Here is a 19,986-nt window from a genome sequence, read left to right on the forward strand (position 1 = left end):
TTTCTTTCTTTCTTTCTTTCTTTCTTTCTTTCTTTCTTTCTTTCTTTCTTTCTTTCTTTCTAATTGGGGTTTGAGGGCGCGTATTGCATGGAGCACTGGGTGTAGTTCATAAACAATGAATTCTGGAACACTGAAAAGAAAATAAAATAAAATGGAAAAATAAATAAATGGGGTTTGAACACTCAACATGAAATCTATCTTCTAAATATATTTTTAAGTTTGCAATACACTGTTATTGACTATAGACACCATGTTGTACAACAGATCTCTAGAACTTACTTATCTTGCATAATTGAAACTTTATACCCATTGAACAACTACTCCTTGTTTCCCCCTCCTCCAGCCCTTGGCAACTGACCATCTGTTTTTAGCTTCTATGAATTGACCATTTTAGATATCTTATATAAGTGGAATCACACAGTACTTGTCCTTTTGTGACTGGCTTATTTCACTTAGCATAATGTCCTCCAAGTTTATCCATGTTGTTCCAAATGGCAGGATTTCCTTCTTTATAAGGCTGAATAATGAATTTTATACAATGGAATCATTGTATGAATATACCACATTTTCTCTCTCTATTCAGTCTTTGATGGACATTTAGGTTGTTTCCATATGTTGACTATTGTGAATGATGCTTCAATAAATATGGGGGTGCAGATATCTCTTCTAGATCCTGATTTCAATTCTTTTGATTATACCTAGAAGTGAGACTTCTGGCTTGTATGGTAGTTATACTATTGATTTTTTCAGTAAACTCCCTACTCTTTTCCAGAGTATTACCATTTTACATTCTCACCAGCAATGTGCAAGAGTTATAATTTCTCCACATTCTTGCCAACACTTTTTGTCTTGTTTTTTTTTTTTTAATCCATTCTAACAAGTGTGAGGTGATACCTTATTGTGGTTCTGATTTGCATTTCTCTGATGATTAGTAATATTGAACATCTTTTTATACACCTGTTGACCACTCGTATATCTTCTTTGGAGAGATGTCTATTCAGGTCTTAGGTTCATTTTAAAAAATTGGGTTTTTATTATTATTTTATATCAAGTTACACAAATTCCTTACATATTTTGGATATTAACCTCTTATCAGATACATTGAATAAATGTTTCTTTATTTGCTGAATGCTCTTAGACCATTTCCAGCGACTTTAAATGGTTCTTTTTACGTAATTTTTCATCAGTTTCTCTGGGAATGGGGGGGGGGGCATTGGGGCGATGGCACTCCTCATCCTGCCAGAGATGGAACCCATGTACTTACTTTTAAATGACATAATATACACATGTGATATAAATGATACAAATACATGTGGATAGAACATTGACACTCCTTCAGATCTTCCTATGTGCTCTTAATTGACATGACGCCTTGTTTGCCTCTCCTCAAAGTGACCAAATACTGAAATTTTATAGTTTCCTTCACCTTAAAATTCTTTTTATCAAGTAATGATCTAGGCCTAAAATATGTAATATTTTATATTAATTGTTTTGAATATAAAATAAGTATTTTATATTGATTATTTTATATTAATTGTTTCATATTAAAGACTATTGTCTAAATATAGCCTTCTGAGACCCTGTTTTTGGCCTACATTATATTATTAAGATTTCTCCATATTGCAACATGTAGTTGTCATTTGTTATCTTACTTCTACCTAACATTTTATGGGGTGAATTTATTTATAAGCACTTTCTCCTTTTGATGGATGGTGGGTTGTCCCCAGTTTTTCTTTTTATTCAGTGTTTGGCTCACTCTGCTATGATTTCCAACTGACGCACTTGACTAAAACTGGTGACAGCAGCTAATTAATTATTTCTGTAATACACAATCTGATGGACACCTAGCAGCCCACATCCTACAAGACTGCACACTGCCATTCAACTGAGCTGGCTTCTCCCTCCTTGAAAAACTTGCTCTCTTGGTTTTCATGACATCGCTAGTGTGGTTTATCTCTTGCTTCACTGATTTTCTCTTCAAAATCTCCTTTGTCTTTTCTACCTTCTATCTGTGGCCTTTAAATTATATTCCCTATGGCCTGATCCTGCCTCGCTCAGCTCTCTCTCCTTCAATGTCAAAGAAAAGTATTGCCTGAGGTACTTATTAAAATGCAGATTTTTTTTGGAGCTAGGGGGTGGGTGAGTTGGGGAAAGGGGTTCCCAAAGAGATTCTGTTTTAGTAAGTATAGGGTGAGAAACAAGAGTTTACATTGTTAACAAGCACCCTTCTCTGAGTGGATGGTGGTAGTTCTTAGGATTTATCCTACTGTCTTCTCTGTAAAAAATTCTCTGCTTTTCTTAACTTGTGATGTTTTCTGGAGATTGTATGAAAGTTAATTTATTTTTAAAGAAATTGCTGACACTAATAACACTTTTAACAATCTTGCATTGAGAACTGCCTTTAAGCAGAGCAGAGTAGCTGTCAAGCAGAGTTATAGACTGTTTTCTATGCTTTGGAGATCGCACCAATGAAGAGCTGGCTGTGTGGTAGAGCTATCGGTTACCAGAACTGATGGAGTCAGTGGTGCTGGTCAGGCTAAACAATTCTTTGAAGCAAAGGGAACCAGGAAAGCTTGAAAACCATAGCCACCTGATATGAAAAAGTTGTTGGATAGCAAGGCTTTCCCTGGTATCTGTAGATTTGGGCAGTGTGGTATTGATGGGCAAGATGATGCTAATAGGTAGGCAGGAAAGAAAAAATTAGTATTTTGTAGGCCATACGTAGGACTTTTCTTTTTATCTCAGTTGGAATAAGATACCACTGGAGAGTTTTAGGTACAGCAGTTTCTCCCTTATCTGCAGTTTTGCTTTCCATGGTTTCAGTTATCTGCAGTCAACCTTAGCCTGGAAGGAAGTGATCCTTCTGACAATAAGTCAGAAGGTCAGTAGTAACCCAACACTATGTTACAAGGCCTATGTCATTCCCTGCACTTCATCTCACCACGTAGGCATTTTATCATCTCACATCATCACAAGAAGAGGAAGGGTGAATACAGTAAGATATTTTGAGAGACAGAGAGAGAGTTCTCATTCACCTTTCTTTGAAGTATATTGTTAAAATTGTTCTACTTTACTATTAGTTATTGTTAATCTCTTCCTGTGTCTAATTTATAAATTAAACTTTATAATTCTATGTGTATAGTTTTTTCCTATATAAGGGGCTTGGTACTATCTGTAGTTTCGGGCATCCTTTTGGGGGGTCTTTGAACGTATACTCCACAAATAAGGGAGACTACTGTATAGTGATAAGGTGAAGGCAGCGGGTCCCATGATTTCAGATGTGTACTTTGAAAAGGTCACTCAGGCTGTGTGTGGTGAACGAAATGAGTGTAGGATTCAGTTGTACTTACTGATTGAAATCAAGGAGAGATAGAATGTAACTTGAATCAGAGTGGTAGCAATAGAGATGAGATTTGATTGCATGGCTAATTATGACTTATGATAAACTGGGCTTTTTACTGGATTACACAGAGGAAAGAAGGAGAAAAATGGTTTGAGGAACTTCCACGTTCCTGGCTATACTACTGGATGAATTAGGGTGCCATTGACTGGAGTGGACTGATGTTAAAAGGCCACTTTTGGGTCTTTGCTTACATAAGCATCGGCAGTCTTTAGATCTGAGTGATAGTGACTCACGTGGACAAGTCATGGCTTGTGGTTTTCCTGTTTTAGTGGATGGAGAACTAAGGAAAATTTGTTTTTGTGTATTTCATGCATATTAATCTCTCATCACTGATAGTTATTCCCATGTGGATGAAAACATGGTGCACACAATTTTTATCCCTGGAAGAGAGAGTGCCTTGACTCTCTCTGGTTCCAGTTCAAACATCCAAAGGAATGCCCTCATTGTTCCAATTTGCTCAGCTGTCTATCCTTGGGCTAATCAATAGTGCCGGGATGGGTGGGGCCATGTAAACGCATAGCAACTCCTGTGGGAACCACGTGAGTGGAATGGGTGGGGAGAATTAAGGGATTGTAAGGATTAAGGGAATACTGTACAGTAGGTGTCCATGGTATACTTGTTGAGAAAAACAGAAAAAAAAAAAAAAAACAAAAAAAAAAAAAAAACCAAACAATTCACTCTCTACAGGACAATGCTGGTTTTATAATGTTTGCCTGATCTTGTTTTGGGTAAAATGTATGCACCCATAGTACTTTCCTTATAAAATACTGTGAAGTACTTGTCTTAGCACAGTAAAGTACTATAAAGTACATATCCATTTTGAGTACTGAGGTGTGGGATGAATTGTGCTTTCTGGATTAAAGCACATAATACATTTTATTTCCCTATGCTATGATTTTCCTTCTGAAGGTCCTTTCCATCCCTATAAAACTGGCCAGAAAAAAAAAAGAAACTTGGATATAGTAAATGTGGTGTAATGCTATCTTGCCACACCAAGAAATTGTCAATTTGCTCTATAAAAATATGGATTTTGTGTACTTCCTGTTGTGTGCACGAGGAACCCCCAGTGCTCCAGCCCCTTGCCCCCATATTTGTGTCCTCCCTCACCCCATCCTCTCAAATTATACTCATTTTACTTCAGGAAATGCTAAATGACTTCTCTGATCCAAAACCGATTCACTCGGGTAATCATTCCATCATTTCACTGAGGTTAAGAGAGTATAAAAATTATGATGATCCTTAAGAAGGAAAATGGAAAGATAAATTGGTTATGACTAAGAAAAAAATTGAAACACAACTGCTGGCGTATAGATGACTTAGGCAAAGGGGAAAGCCAATTATCCTACGTGGAAAGATTATAGGCAATAATTGTAAAAGCTTTCCTATTTGCATAATCATTTTGCGTCAGAGTAGGATTGTTTATCTCTCTTACATGCCCACATTGATAAATTGTAAATTATCCTTAGTACATTAGTGACACAGGAAGATGTCCTTTTCTTTTCAAGCAAACACACTTTTTAAAAAGTAAAGAGGTTACATTTAGCATTTTGTACTTCGATTTTCAAATACATTTGTTGCTCATGTAGGTACTGCGTTGTTTTCTTTGTTTTCTGAAATTCAAGAATGTTGGAGGAGATCATGGAGAGGATTGCCCTAGGCAATCCAAAGAGCCTCACCCTCTCTTCTGTCCTTGGAATGGACTTCCGCCCACCCTTCCCACGGTGGGAGCCATTTTCAAGGACGCAGCCTTGAGAGAGCAATGTGTTGTTGAGGCATCTGGCTTGTCTACATGACTGAACACCATTAAGGCCTCTATTTAACTTCTAGGATTCTGGTGGGCAGGTACGGAGACCCGGGGTCTTACAGCACAACTCTGCAGGTAAGCTGCCTTACTTACTTAACACACCACCTGCCAGTGGAATGCTCTGCCTCTTCCGGCTCTCCCTGCCCTCAGTGTATGGAGGCCAGTTTCAGATTTCACTTAGGAAGCTCTGAGATTTGTGAACCTACCAGCAGCTTAAAAAATATCCTTTGGTTTTGAAAAAGAGAGCAGTAGAAGGTTCACATTTTTACGTTTTAAGCCCTTTGAGATTTTTTCCTAAATTTTAACAACTCCTAATTAGACATGTACGATATATTGTAATAACAGACAAATAGCGTAAAAAGGAAAACCACTAACTAGGATTACTTGGTACTCTCATTTTATCATGGAGTAAAATCTAAATCTTTCAAATGCCAAATTTGAATAAGATAAGCCATATTTTGGGGTGCCTGGGTGGCTCAGTGGGTTAAGCCTCTGCCTTTGGCTCAGGTGGTGATCTTAGGGTCCTGGGTTCGAGCCCCGCTTCAGGCTCTCTGCTCAGCGGGGAGTCTGCTTCCTCCTCTCTCTCTGCCTGCCTCTGCCTGCTTGTGATCTCTTTCAAATAAATAAATAAAATCTTAAAAAAAAAAGATAAGCCATATTTCATGTTTCTATTACTCTCCTCCTTTTCATTCACTGCAGTTATAGGGACATGTTAAGGCAATCTTCTCCTAAATTTTTCTTTTAATCCCTTGAATTAGAAGCAATGTTAAGAATAAGGAGAAACTTATAGACTCTCCTATACGCCTTTCATAGGTCATGAGAAGAGAATAACGGCAAAGGGAAAGGAGGATCAATACATATTTTTCTCGTGGTTCATGCCTTGATTCTCTCATTCATTCATTTTTTCATTCATCAACATTTGTTGAACATAGCTTTTGTTTCAAGGGATAAGGAAATAGCAAAGAAATGCAATCATAACCCTGGTGGGATGTAAAAGAAAGATACGCAGGACAGTTGTTACAATTCAGAGGGATTAGTGCTGTGGGGTGGAGTGGAGTACAGGGGTTGAAAAGACAAGTCAGGGGAATATCTTCTGACAAGAGTCATTTGAATTTAACATTAAGGGACAAATTGCAATCTGAGTGGAGTGAAGAGAAAGGATATTTCCGTTGGAAGGAGTCACATGTGCATGGCGTGGAAGAGGTAAGCTCGCTGGGGGACACGTGTGTGGCTTTCCACGGCTAAGCTTGTGGATATCTGAGAGGGGCGGTGGGTGAAGCAAGAGGAAGGTTTGGTGGGGAAATGTTCACTGGGAAGGCAATCAGAAATGGTTTTTCTGTCCTACTCGTGAAATGCCATTATTAATCTTTTCCTAACTTGGTGAAATCTTTCCCAAAGCCATTGTCTACTGGGAAAGTCCTCATAAGTCAGATTTGTACAGCTTTGAATTTTCCTGATTAACGATCGGTTCTCCATTTCACTCTGTAATATGTAGGCTCGGCCCAAGTTTTGTAACTATTTCTTTATGTTGATAAGCCAAATATGATTCCTTTTCTTCAGTCTTAAATACTAGTGAGTGCTATTGTGAATTGATGAACCCCTGTTATTTGCAAAATTACCTCTATTGTTGCAGCCTGACAAATTACTAACAGATACACATCACAAAAATGCCAGGCACTTCAGCTCGTTTAACTGCTTTCGTTGGCATTTTATTCCTTCCCCCCATGATTACTGTCATTTTTTTTAGCTCTGTGTTAAATCACCGTCTAATTATGCATCATCACAGCAACTCGTAACAGTTGAGCATGTCTCACTCCTAAATTCTAAAAGCAACTCTGTTGAGTCAGGCTCATGGGAGAGAGTGTTGTCCCTTTACTTGACCTTGCTTTACCCTTTGGGTGTTTGGGATTTTTGAGCTCCTTTGTGATGGGAATCTTCTCTGGGATAGTGGGAAGCTTTTGAAAAATTCATTGATCACATGAAGTGAGGAGTAAGAAGCAAAGCAGGAAACATTCCCCCAATTGTCTCCCTTCCAAATTCAGATGACCTGGTTTGTTTTTTTCCTTTCTGATTCACCTTCCTCATGCACTGGTGGGAAGCTGGAGGTTGAATCTTGAGTTTGGGGCCAAATATGATCACGTAGTTACAAGTCAATTAATCTGTTTCCTCATTTGTCAAATGAGCACAATCCCACTTTCCCATCTCATAGAGATGTGGTAGGGCAAAATGTCCTAAATGATTGCTTGGTCCCCACCTGTTAAAGGCAGACTGCCATCCATGACTTTCAGGCAATGTTGCCTTTTTAAAATAGCTAGGGGTGACCGGAATTTGCCTCTTGGAAATCGTACTACTGCTGCTAACTGGGAAACCTTCAGGTGGTAGATTTAGGGAATCCTGGCGGAAAGTATCAGTTTTGATCCTGGTGAAATTCCTTTTAGAATTTGGAATCTAAGGTGAATGGGTGTGAGAATGAGCCATTCATCAGGGGTCCTGGAGTATTTCAGCAGCTCCGTGACCTCTATTTTCATTTCTCATATACTTTTCTCTTGATCCCTCGATAAAAATATCAAAGAATTTCAATAGGTTCATTTATAATTATAATCTCATCTGGGATCATCACCTGTTCCCATTTATCAGCATTGGCAAGGAAAAGTGGTACATTTTTATTTTTATTTAATGAAGAACCAGCTGCTTTAACAGATGTTTCATAAATTTAGAAGATGCCTTGCACTTCTTCATCAGGGAAAGAACACCTAAATGCTCTCTACTTATACAACAACGAATGTAAGTACTTTCTTGACCATTGCATTTCTCAGAATAAATAAATCACAAATTATTCAACTCCCCACACCAATAATCAATACATAATGGTAGATTACATAGGCTTATCTATTTTCCCTTTGTGTTTTATCTTGAAGACCATTATTCAGAGAGAGAGAGGATTATAATGTAGGGGTAGTTGGTGCTTCTGTAGCCTGGCTTAATCTGCAATCCAGCAATGGAAGTATTATTATCTTTAAAGAACCAGAGGTGCAGGGATGCTAAGGTCATTCAGCTAGAAATAGCAGAGTCTATATTCAAACTCAGGTCTCTCTGACTTCAAAATACATTTTCTTTGCACCCTTACCTGTCTTACCAGCCAGGTATAGTTCCATACAATTTTTCTAGTGAATGCATAAAAAATATTCTTTCGTCATGCTTGGAAGAGATATATTGTTCAAGGAACTCAAGAAGGGCCTTCTTAACAATCCCAGAATATTGGCATTGATTAGAAAAATAAAAAGAGTCAGGGCTCTTCCAGACATAATGGAAATGAAGAGGATTTTATATGGTTGTGTAACCTTAGGAAGGTAGTATGCAGTCAGAACACACTAGGCCATGAGTCAGACTATCTTGAAGGAGAAATCTGAGATGTGCCTGGTGGGGAGTGTGAGGGCATTGTGCTGTGTCCTAGAGAGGCCCATAGACTTGGGACGTTGTCCTGATGTCTATAGAAACACTCCCCTCCCAGAGTTCACCATACTGAAATTTAGACATTGAAAATCTTCTGAGTTACTCTGCATCTCTGAGGCAATGCCTATGCCCCAAGGTGGGTGGTGAGAACACACTCTATAATTTAGTTAAAAAAACTTCACCATTTTATTCCCAGTCAGCTTCACACAGACTTGTTTCATTCAAGTAGTCATGAGTGTTTTGCTTTGTGGGAAGCAAAACTTTTGTTGATACTTCCTACCTCATAATTCATTTTATTCTCTTGAAATTAATTACAAGAGAAACAAAACATGACTTCCAACACTGTTTTCCTTGAAGTTTTTGTTTTGTTTTACTATCAAAGGTGAATTACTTTTCTGTTGTGGCCTTGATCATTCCATAGAATCAGGTAACCTTTTTTTTCTATTTGCTCCTCTCATATATTTAACATCTCTTGCCCGTTATCTACTCAGTAAACACCCATCCTATCCATCCTCTCTAAGGAAATAAATCTGCAGTTCAGAAGAGAGGTCTGGGCTACAGATTTAAATCTGGGAGTCATTGGCATGTGGTGGGTATTTAAAGCCATGAGACCAGATGAGGTCACGGTAGGAGTGTGTGCAGGTGTCCCAATGTTGTGAGGATGGGTGGGCAAGTGGCGCCAGCAAAGAACATGACGAATGACTAGTGAAGTAGGAAGAAAACAAAGGGAGGGCATCCTGGAAATCCTAGTGAAGAAAGTGTTATGAGGGAGAGAACAGCTCTGCCAAATACTGGTGATAAGTCAAATAGCTATAGACTGAGAGGCAGATTATCAGGTCATTGATAACTTTTAAAAGAGTAAATGCTACACTCGTAATAATGATTATGAAAGTACTTTTGTTTTAAAGTCAAAATAGAGAAAATCTTGATTAAGGCAAATATTAAAGAGAGTATTAGCAGGTTAACTCTAGGAAAAGACATTAGAATCATTTTGAGCCATTGGAACTTTAAAATATTTAAATAATACAAAGCAGAATGAAATACATTGTATTATGTCAAAATTCCTTTTGTTTCCAATTTTTTGCATAAAAAGAACCATCCCATGATTCATATTAAAAAACTGTCCTTACCTTATATTTTGTCATGTCGCTGTAGTCTGTCTGTGTTAGCCCATTGCCAGTCCCCTAGATCTTTTATGCATATACGTTCAGTATTTCTTACTGCACCTATCAGCAAATTCTTATCTTCCCTGATTCCTTGCTCAAAGGGCAGCATAACATAAAGACTTTTTCATTTTTTCTTCATTAATAACTCAGATATTTCTGCATTAGTATACAGAAAGCTTCCTCATTGTTTATGGATGGATAGTGTTTCATCCCAGTTTATTTAAAGAGTTTTCTTTTGATGGACACTTGGATTTTTTTTCCCTAACTTTCAAAATTAGATGATGCTATGACCTTATATATTTCACATGTGTTCAAGTATGTGTATAGGATAAAGTCCCAGAAGTGAGATTGCCTGATAGAATTTTTTGTAAATTGTATATGCACTGTCAAATTTCCCTTCCTAGGGATTGTACTATTTTGCCCTCCCAGTAGCCAAGGTATGTGAGTGCTTGCAACTCTAAAGCCTTATTAGCAGAATGTGTTGTCAAATTTTTGGATTTTTGCCAATATGGTAGATGAAAAATGGTATCTCTTAAGGTTGAGGATGAATGCATTTGTGTATGATTAAGGACCATTTGTATCTTTTTTCCCCTGTGAACTTTATGATCATATCCTTCACCCATTTTTCTATTGGGTTTTTGATGCCTTTCTTCCAGCTTTTTAGGAGCTTTTACTATATTAGGGAGATGAACTCTTGCTTGTGATGTGAGTCATAAATACGTATTTTCTGTGATTTGTCTTCTAGCTTGGATTACTTTTGTCATGTAGAAGTTTTTTTTTTTAATGCAACTGTGCATTTGAATTTATAATTTATTTTATAGCCTGTAAATTTTAAGTCAGTAAAATGTCTCCTCCACACCAAGATCATAATGGGATTTGGTATGTATACATCTAGTACATTTTTGATCCATACCAAGTTTGGTTTCGTATGTGCTATGAACACAATTTATCTTTTTCCAGATGGCTACCCAGAGGCAACAACTCCACAACATATGTGTGTGTGTGTGTTTGAGTGAGAGAGAGAAAGCGGGTGCACATGTGTGCACATGAATGGAGAACTGGGTGGGAGGGACAGAGGGAGAGGGAGAGAGAGAGAGAGAGAGAGAGAGAGACTCTTAAGTCCTTCTCAACTTGGGGCTTGATCTCATGACCCTGAGATCATGACATGAACTGAAATTAAGAGTCAGACGCTGAACTGACTGAGCCACCCAGGTTCCCCACCATAAGAAGTCCATCTTACTTCCTTTGATTTAAGATTCTGCCTTTATCATACATCAAATTCTCATATGTATTTGGGTCTCTATTTAGGTTTTCTATTATCTTCTCTTGGGCTGTCCACATGATCCCACTGCTCTAATTACTGTGGCTTGACAGTACGTTTTAATATAATAAGGTCCATCCTCCTTCCTTTCCTTTCCACAGTTTTCATAGCTATCTATACCATAATTTAAATAGTTGTGGAATTACTTGATATACTTATATTTATGACATTAAAGAAGCTTAAAATTTTTTTTAGTTGATAGTCACTTAAATACTTTCAATCACCCACTTATTCCATCAATATTACTTGAGCACCTACTATGTGCTTAGTGCTTACTATATATTCAGGACATGAGTGAACAAAACAAGCTGCTGCTCTCTTAAAGCTTTGTAGTCACCTACGTTAGTCTTGAGTCTTTCAAGAAAAGGTATATTTGATTATTCTTCACATCATCTGAATTGAATTAAAGTAGAATGTCAACTTTGCCATCTCAATATTTTATGAAGGAAAAATACTCAAAATCTCATGCAACATCTATAATAAATCATCTTTGATTCAGAATAGTAAAGAATATAAACAGTATGAAGAAAAGAAGAAAGTGCTGGAGAAATATGAGATACCCAAGAGATATCTTGTTCTTCAACTTACCTCGGTTGAAATTAAGTGTCTATTTAGTGTCATAAATTCGCAGTACAGTGATCATATGAACATTTCAGCAGTTGACAAGGCTAAGAAATGATCATTTATACACTATATCAAGTGTTTAAAATTTGACTCCTAAACTGTTAATAATAAGATTGTAGTAATAATTTTTTGTTGTTGTTGTTAAATTCAAGATTTATTCTCAACTCTCAAGAGCTATGACAGGATATTTGACATCAGCCTTGGCTTTGGTTAACTATTGCTTTTAGCACTTGACTACTTTGTATGATATAAAAATACATATTCTGAGGTTCTTTACCATCAATTATGTTTTCCAAAGTTAGAAGCCAAAAGATGGAAATTACAGGTATACGCCTGCCATATCAGTGACATGTCAGACTCCTGACTATCTTTTCCACAGTTAGAAGTGTTCTCAGCCCCCAGATAAACTGTCCAGTGAACAAAAGTTACATGGAGGCAACTTACCCGGACTTTGGCCTTTTGCCAGATAGGATCATCCCTTAGTCCTTAAGCAACTGTCACACACCCTAGATAAATCATTTCAGGCCTTGTCATTACAAAACCAACTTACTCAAGGACATAATAAGAAAACACCTCATGTAAACAATATATAACAAACATTTAAAACTGAAATGCAAAATAATTTTTCCTAAGTCTTTATGTAGTTCACTGCTTATGCCTTAGAACCTCCTTCCCCTTCTCACCTGCCTTTTCAAATTTCAGCCATTGCCTCTACAAGTGCATTCTTTCTGAACTTAGTCCCAGGGAGTTAAGCACAACATATCATTAGTTGTTCACAGTATACTGATTGCCTCATAGCAATAGGATTAACACTGTGGTACTCAGATTTGGCATCTATTAGAATCACCTGGTAGGATTGTTGAACCACAGACTGGTGGGTTCAACCATGGATTGCTGTCAGAGTAGGTCTGGGAGTAGGTCTGGGATGGGGTCCAAGAATTTACATTTCTGACAAGTTCCTCTATAATGGTAATGCTGCTGATCTGGGATAACACTTTGAGGACTACTGATCCATTATTACAATAGTGGTTTAACTTTGTTTTTCCACTGTCTATGAATTTGTGGAAAGCAGATCAAATTTAGTTTCATGTCAACCTCTGGAATCTAGAAAAGTATCTGTCATATCATAGTTATTTTACAAACAGCCGTTGATTAAATGCATGGAGAGTTTTGTTGAATAGTACTATTTTGGATGTATAAAATTTCACAATTTTTGTACTTGTGAGCTATTTTTTTTTTTTTTCTTGAGAGCTACTATTTTCTGGGGTATTCAATTTCAAAGGTAACTGATAGCTTTAATGTAAAATATGAAGTATTTTATCCAGGAAAGTTTGGATTATTTACTTTATTAATCACTAGCTAATATAAAAGATAATTTTTTTTTAAAGTAGTCTCCATGCCAATGTGGAGCCCAACATGGGGCTTGAACTCATGACCCTGAGATCAAGGCCTGAGCTGAGATCAAGAGTCAGACGCTTACCCGACGGAGCCACCCAGGTGTTGTTCCTCAAAGATAATTCCAAACTAATGTTTTACTTATAAAAAATGGAAACAGGTTCTTACTAGCATATTGAGACTATCTGTACTCTCAAAACAAAACACCTCAATCTCAGCAGAGATTTCAGATAATAATAATGAATATTACCATTGCCTGAAGGTGAAGTTGCGTAGACTATGTGTAATAACACTCCTTGATGCCAACCATTAAGACCTATTGCATTAGCTCTATGGGGCAGTGATCTAGGGATTCCCCAGGTAGAAAGAATAATTGGCAAACATATAGATAAGTTGAGTAGAAAAATAATACCAGTTGTCCAAATTGCCACTAACAACCACACCCTCCAAAAGGAAAATCAAATGAATCAAAACAAAACAAAACAAAAAAAACCCTAGGATATTTTCTACAAAATTAAAGATGGAGAGGGATGAAGAAGGGGAGGACTATCCAATGGATTGGTGAAATGAGCACAAGCCACAGCACAACTTTATTTCCTCTCAAAGCAGCACTCTACTTTGGTGTTGGTTTGTGGAATAATCAGGTCTCCCCTGAAGTGTCTTCTCTCTTTCTGTTAACACCTACCCCACCCCAAAAGGCAACCTGTAGAGGGACCATAAGCTTTGCCTTCTTTCGCCAGGCAGGGTACTCCAAATGCACCCTCTGGCCACGTGCAGGTGAAGAAGCTGCAGGTCAGACTAGACAAATATTTGGTCCGTCGACCGTTAAGTCAGAATACAGCTTGAGACACACAATGTATATTTTGAAACAAACCATTTTGAAATATTTTTGAAAAATAGAGCAATTACTTGAAATAAATCTTAAAGTAAAGGTTAAACATGTTGACAGCAACATGTGCATTTAGCTTTCTTCCCATTTCTAGTACTTGTTTTAAGATTTTCTCATTCTCTGCCCAAATATTTGTTGACTTGGGAACTGATGAAAGGACAGAGATAAAAAAAACAAAACAACACACACACACACACACACACACACACACACACACACCAAATAAACCCATTTAGTCTGTGACCTCCTTGGCTTACGCTCACTGAAATAATAAAACTGAATGAGGTAATTTTCATTCTGCTATTTTCTCTTCTTTTTTTTCACTCTTAATCCCACTTTTACATTGCCTTTTTTTTTTTTTGTCTTTAACCTTACTTTCCCTAGATGCATCTTCCACTGTTAGTGCTACCCAGAGTTCAAAAGTCTTTTCAGATGTAAAATTCTTTTGCATTCATTGTCTGGCATTTAATTTTTATTTTCTCTCTTTCCCCCCCCCCCCCCCGCCACACCTACTAATTGTATTTTTCTTTTCCACGGATTTGATCTCTTTGGCAGCTGGCATTGTCTCCATTATTTCATCCCAATCACATAAATATTGTCAAAGCACTCACCTCTGTTTTACCCCAAAAGAGAAACTAGTGGATAAAGAACATGCTACACCTTTTCTTTCTTTCCAAGAGAAGATAGCTCTTTTGCATGAAATGTCTCCCTTGTAAATTTCTTTATATTTTCCTGTAATAATTAATCTAGTCTTTGTTATTTAAAAAGTGATGTCATCCTCTTCTACAGATTCATTCTTTATTGGAATCTCATGTATTCTTATCACCACAGAAAAGAAAAATGTTGTAAGAAGTGAAGAAAGATCAAAAGTGAGGAAGAGAGCTCCATTTTACCTATTAAATTTCTTCTCTTTCCTTTAGGACAATCATGTCTGATTTCAAATTTTATGTAAGTGCCTTGATTTTATACTAATATGATTTCTAGCCTCCATGAAACTTAAAACAATAGATAATAATATTAGATTATATCTCTTAAAATTTCAATATATATATTATATCTCCTTAAATGTCCATATATATTTATATAGATATATAGATACAACATATCTCTCTCTCTATAGATATACCATATCTCTCTCTATATAGATATACCATATCTATCTATCTATCTATCTATCTATCTATCTATCTATCTATATTTCAATTTACTGAAATAGGATCATGTCTAGGAAATGTGTTCTCAATGTGATATCTGCAAATTTTGGTCTGTAAAATTTTCTATTCCAGTTTTAACTACTTAGCTTTTGTTTCTGGCATGAATGGATTATCTTGTTGATTCTGCCTTCCTGGGATCCAATCAAAGGATCTTTACATTAATTTTGTTGAGACTTTTCTAACAGTCAGGAAAGGGTACTATTACTGGCTGGTAAGATTTCGGCCTTGATACAGTTTGTGGACTAGAACAAAAAGGACATTTCTTTATTTAGTGTGGTTGGTGTTGACTATCCCTGTGCTTCAGAACCATCTGGAGAGTCTTTTGAAAACTATAGATGCCAAAGATGAACTCCCAGAGATTTGATTTCAATAAGCTTGTGGGGAGGGTAGGGAGGTAGTCAAGAAGTGAGTGTTGTTGAGAACTTTTGAGTTGATTCTAATGTCCAGTTGGCATTGTGAACCACTGGTTTATCATCAGGTTGATAAACTGGATGGCATACAGGTGCGGGAGCTTCTTCATGGCACTGAGCAGACCATGGCCTTTCAACATATGTCCTTTTTTGGTGTGTCCTTCAGAGTCCTAAAAGAAGACTTGAACTCTGGACCCACAATAGTTAAGTTTGCCTCTGCCTTTTCTTTTGCATGGCTACCATATACCATTCCTTTGAGAAGAAATGTAAATGTCCAAATTATTGATGAAAATCAGGGTAACTGAGGAGCGGAAAAGACAGAGCATCCATTACAGGGGGGAACAATGAAAGAGAGCATGTGCTTTTGTTTCTGAATCTGGCAAAGGGTGCTGCTAATCTGGTTATATCCATCTTGTCAACGTTGCCTACAAACTTATTGTTGTCTGTCTACAGAGATGGGACATTAAGTAGCCCATATACTGTGTTATTTATTTGTTTATAGGTTAATTGTTCAGAATATTGATCTCCTGGGCTCATTTTCCCATTCTTTCTCAAATACCCTTTCAAATCAACAAACATAAACTAGGACAGATTCTTTCACACAGGGGACTCTTAAATGGTACAGATTCTTTCTACTTGGTGCCTTTTTGAAAAATCACTCTTGTAAGAAAGCAAAATCTGATATAAATATTGTCACCACTCTAGAAGTTAACTGTACTGTTTTTGGTCCTCACTTTGGGAGAGATGCAAGAAACTAGTTGGGAGGCACCAAATTTTTGACCATTTGCCCTTTTGATTAATTTAGCAGGTGACTAGAAGGAGGCCTTTGAGTTGCCATAAAATTCTATAAATTTTTCCAAGAAATTACTTGAGGATGTATTATCCAGCTATGTGAGCGCTTCTGTGGGACTCTAAATCTGCCTTTAAAATTGCAATAAAGAAAAAAAATTGCAATAAAGAATAAAAGCTTAATTCTGAGCAGTAGGGATATAGGCTATCCCCTGCCCTCATTTTCTACTGCCCATAGTTGTCATTACACGGTAACCTCAGCCTTAATTTTGTAATGCATTTGTTTTTTAATTAACAAAAAGTAAATTTAAAGCCTTCTGCTTGACCAGTGGGTAGGTATGTGAAGAGAAGGTGGGTCAGGTGCTTGCTAGAGGATTTTAATTTCCTTGATAGTGTTGTGTACAAAAATCCAGTTGGGAGACTCAGAGGTTGAAGGGCACGGTGGGGAGACAGCACCAGAAGTAGAACCTGAAAATCCAGAAGCTCAAGAAATCAATGGAGAATCTGAAGAGACCTCTGAGACTGAGGGCAACAACTTGAGCTAACAACATGAGTAAGAAAAGGGAGATTCTGCAATGGAGGCTTCAGAAGCAAAGAGCAAGTCAAAAGCAGGAGATAGAAATGTAGATGCAGAAAGGAATTCCAGGAGCAAAAGTAGCTGGAATAGGGGGAGTGTTCGCAGAGGCAGCAGAAATGAAATGCGATGAGTTGAGAGGCAACAACGGGATGTTTTAGTTGTCTCAATTCCACTTTTGATTTTACACTATTTTTTAAAAGTATATTTTATCTTTGGTTTTATTTGGATTTATGATTAAGAAATATATATTTTCTCACAGGACCTTATGACACTTGCCATTGGAGAAGAAAATTCTACTAGATAATTGGTTTTTTGAACACACTGGTGCAACCTCTGTCGGATGGGGGGTTTGGAGGCCATTTTTTTTTTTTTTTTTTTAAGCATGACATTTTGGTTTTTTTTTTTTTTTTTCAGATGAAGAATCTAGATATCGCTGGGATCATATCTGTACTCACACGCCCTCCTCAAGTGAAGTGTGTTTTCTTTGCCATGAACAGGGCAGAGGGAGAATGGTAGAGGATGAGTGTGGAACTTTGTGGAACTTGAGAATTCTTAGGCAATAGTGAAACTTAGTGATATTGTAATCAGTTAGGAATGTGTCCCACTCTAAGCGACAGAGATCCTCTAAATGCTGTTTTAGACACACAGAGACTTATTTGTCTCTGATTCCAAGAAATCCAGAAGTAGACAGTAGAGATTGTCCCCAGAGGTACTGTTGAGATGCTGGTTCTTTCTCTTCTCTTACACCTGTTCACTGTGTAGGCTTTATTATCACGCTTACGGACATATGGTCTCTAAGTGGCTCTCACTTCAGTGTCCCAGGCGTAAGAACAGAAACAGTGTCATGTGGCAAGAATGGAGTTGGGGTCTTCTCTTTCCTGTAACAGAAATCCACGGTTTGAACGTCAGTCACCCTAACTATGTCACGTGGCCACTAGAGCTGCAGGGGTGTATAGAGAAGTGAGTATTTTTACGTTGGCATATTATCACCCTTAAACAAAATGAAGTATTTATGTATGTATGTATGGATATATGTATTTATGTATGTATTTCTGGGAGAGAGAGCATGCCCCAGTGGTGGGGAGGGACAAAGGGAGAGGGAGAAAAAGGAAGCAGATTCCCTCCTGAGCATGGAGTGGCTCATCCCAGGACCCTGAGATCATTACCTGAGCTGAAATCAAGAGTCAGTGGCTTAACTGACTGAGCCACCCGGGGGTCCCAAAATAGAAGTTTTCTTAAATGACAGAGTGTATACTGGGTGGACAGTTACCAGTGTCACACAAAAGCTTATGGATAAGTGCAGGAGTAGATGCATTTCTAACACCTGAGAATTAGACCAGTTAGGGGGACAATGTCTAAATTAATAGTGAGATTAGTTAGATCATCCTCAGTATAGTCAGTGGATACCAATGTTTCTGTGAGTTCAAAAATAAATATCTTAAAGTGAGGAGAGTTTTGTTTGTGTTTTCACTGATCTATGAATGGGAGTAAAATATGTCTCTTCTTTTTGTCTACCTGTGATACTTAACTCCAACCCATTCCACTCATGTTAAGCCAGAACCAGATGGTTTCTTCAGTAATGTGGAATTTTGACCTATAGTTCCATGCGCTTACTTTAAAAAAAGACATTGTGTTTATTTCACAAATAGAACTAAAACTCCCACTCATGTGGAATAAATCTAAAAGTACACAATTGGATTTCTGTATTTCATTTTTATTTTGCAATAATAAGGTACCTGCTTATTTTTATTATTTCTTCTTTTTTTGTACACAGTAGGTAGCATACTGTATGTGCTCTTCAAACTTTAGTTTTTATTTACTCTTTCTTGGGGAAAAAGTGCTCAATTTTTAGAGATCTTCCTCATCCTTTTTCATAGCTCCCTAGGACTTCATGGTGTGGATGTATCAGAGCGTGTTCAAACAATATTCTACACATGGGCATTTATGTGACTGCCAATATTTAATTTTGGGGGGGAATAGACTGTACATACTTTTTTGATATTGTTAGAAGTGTTTCCTCAGGGTCAATTTCGAGAAGAGGATTTCTGTATCAAAATGCAAGCATTTGTAGTTTGGGTACACATTGCTAAGTCCTGCCCCTCCCCTGCATTAAGATTGGCAACAGTTCATGGCAGTCAGTTTGGGCTACTCTAACTGATTAGCATAGACTGGATGGCTTAAACAACAAACATTTATTTCTCACAGTTCCGGAGGCTGGAAAGTCCATGACTGAGATACCAGCAGATTTGGTATCTAGTGAGGACCCCCTTCTCAGTTGTAGACTGACAACTGCTTATTGTATTTTCACATAGGCACAGAGAGCAAGAGCATTCTGGGGTCCCTCTTCATGAGGGCACTAATGTCATTTTGGAGGGCTCCACCCTGATGACCTAATCATCCACCCTGATGACCACATTGGGGGTTAGGATTTCAATGTATGAATTTGGGGGACACCTATTCGCAGCCTGTTGCTGTTTGCATCCCCGTTAGCAATGTAAGAGAGTGTCCCTGTCCCCGACTGCCTCACCAACAGTGTGTTGTTACACACTGTTACACACTGTTACTGTCAGAGTTTTTTCCAATCTGACAAGGGAAGAAATGGTATCTCAGTGTGGTTTTCACAGGCATTTCTTTTGTCATGGCAAGGAATATCTTTTCATATGTTAAACAACCATTTGTACATCTTTTTGTGAATTCTGTTCATGTCATTTGCCAACTTTTCTGTTGTCTTACTGAAACCCTGCTGTGTTCCTTACACTTCCTGCAAACATCTCAAAGACCTGAGAAGGAGAACTTAAGTCTATGTGCAAACAGAAGCTTCCAAATGCTTGTTGTGGGTTTGGTACCAGCCTAGTTGTTTAACAATGAGCTGGGTAATACAGATTAACTCTATTATCTTCAAGTTTCTGATTCAAAATGACAGGCATGGGTCCCAGAATTC

The sequence above is a fragment of the Enhydra lutris genome, unplaced genomic scaffold, assembly GCF_002288905.1.
Source record: "Enhydra lutris kenyoni isolate GAN:26980312 unplaced genomic scaffold, ASM228890v2 scaffoldscaffold59, whole genome shotgun sequence".
Lineage (NCBI taxonomy): Eukaryota > Metazoa > Chordata > Mammalia > Carnivora > Mustelidae > Enhydra > Enhydra lutris.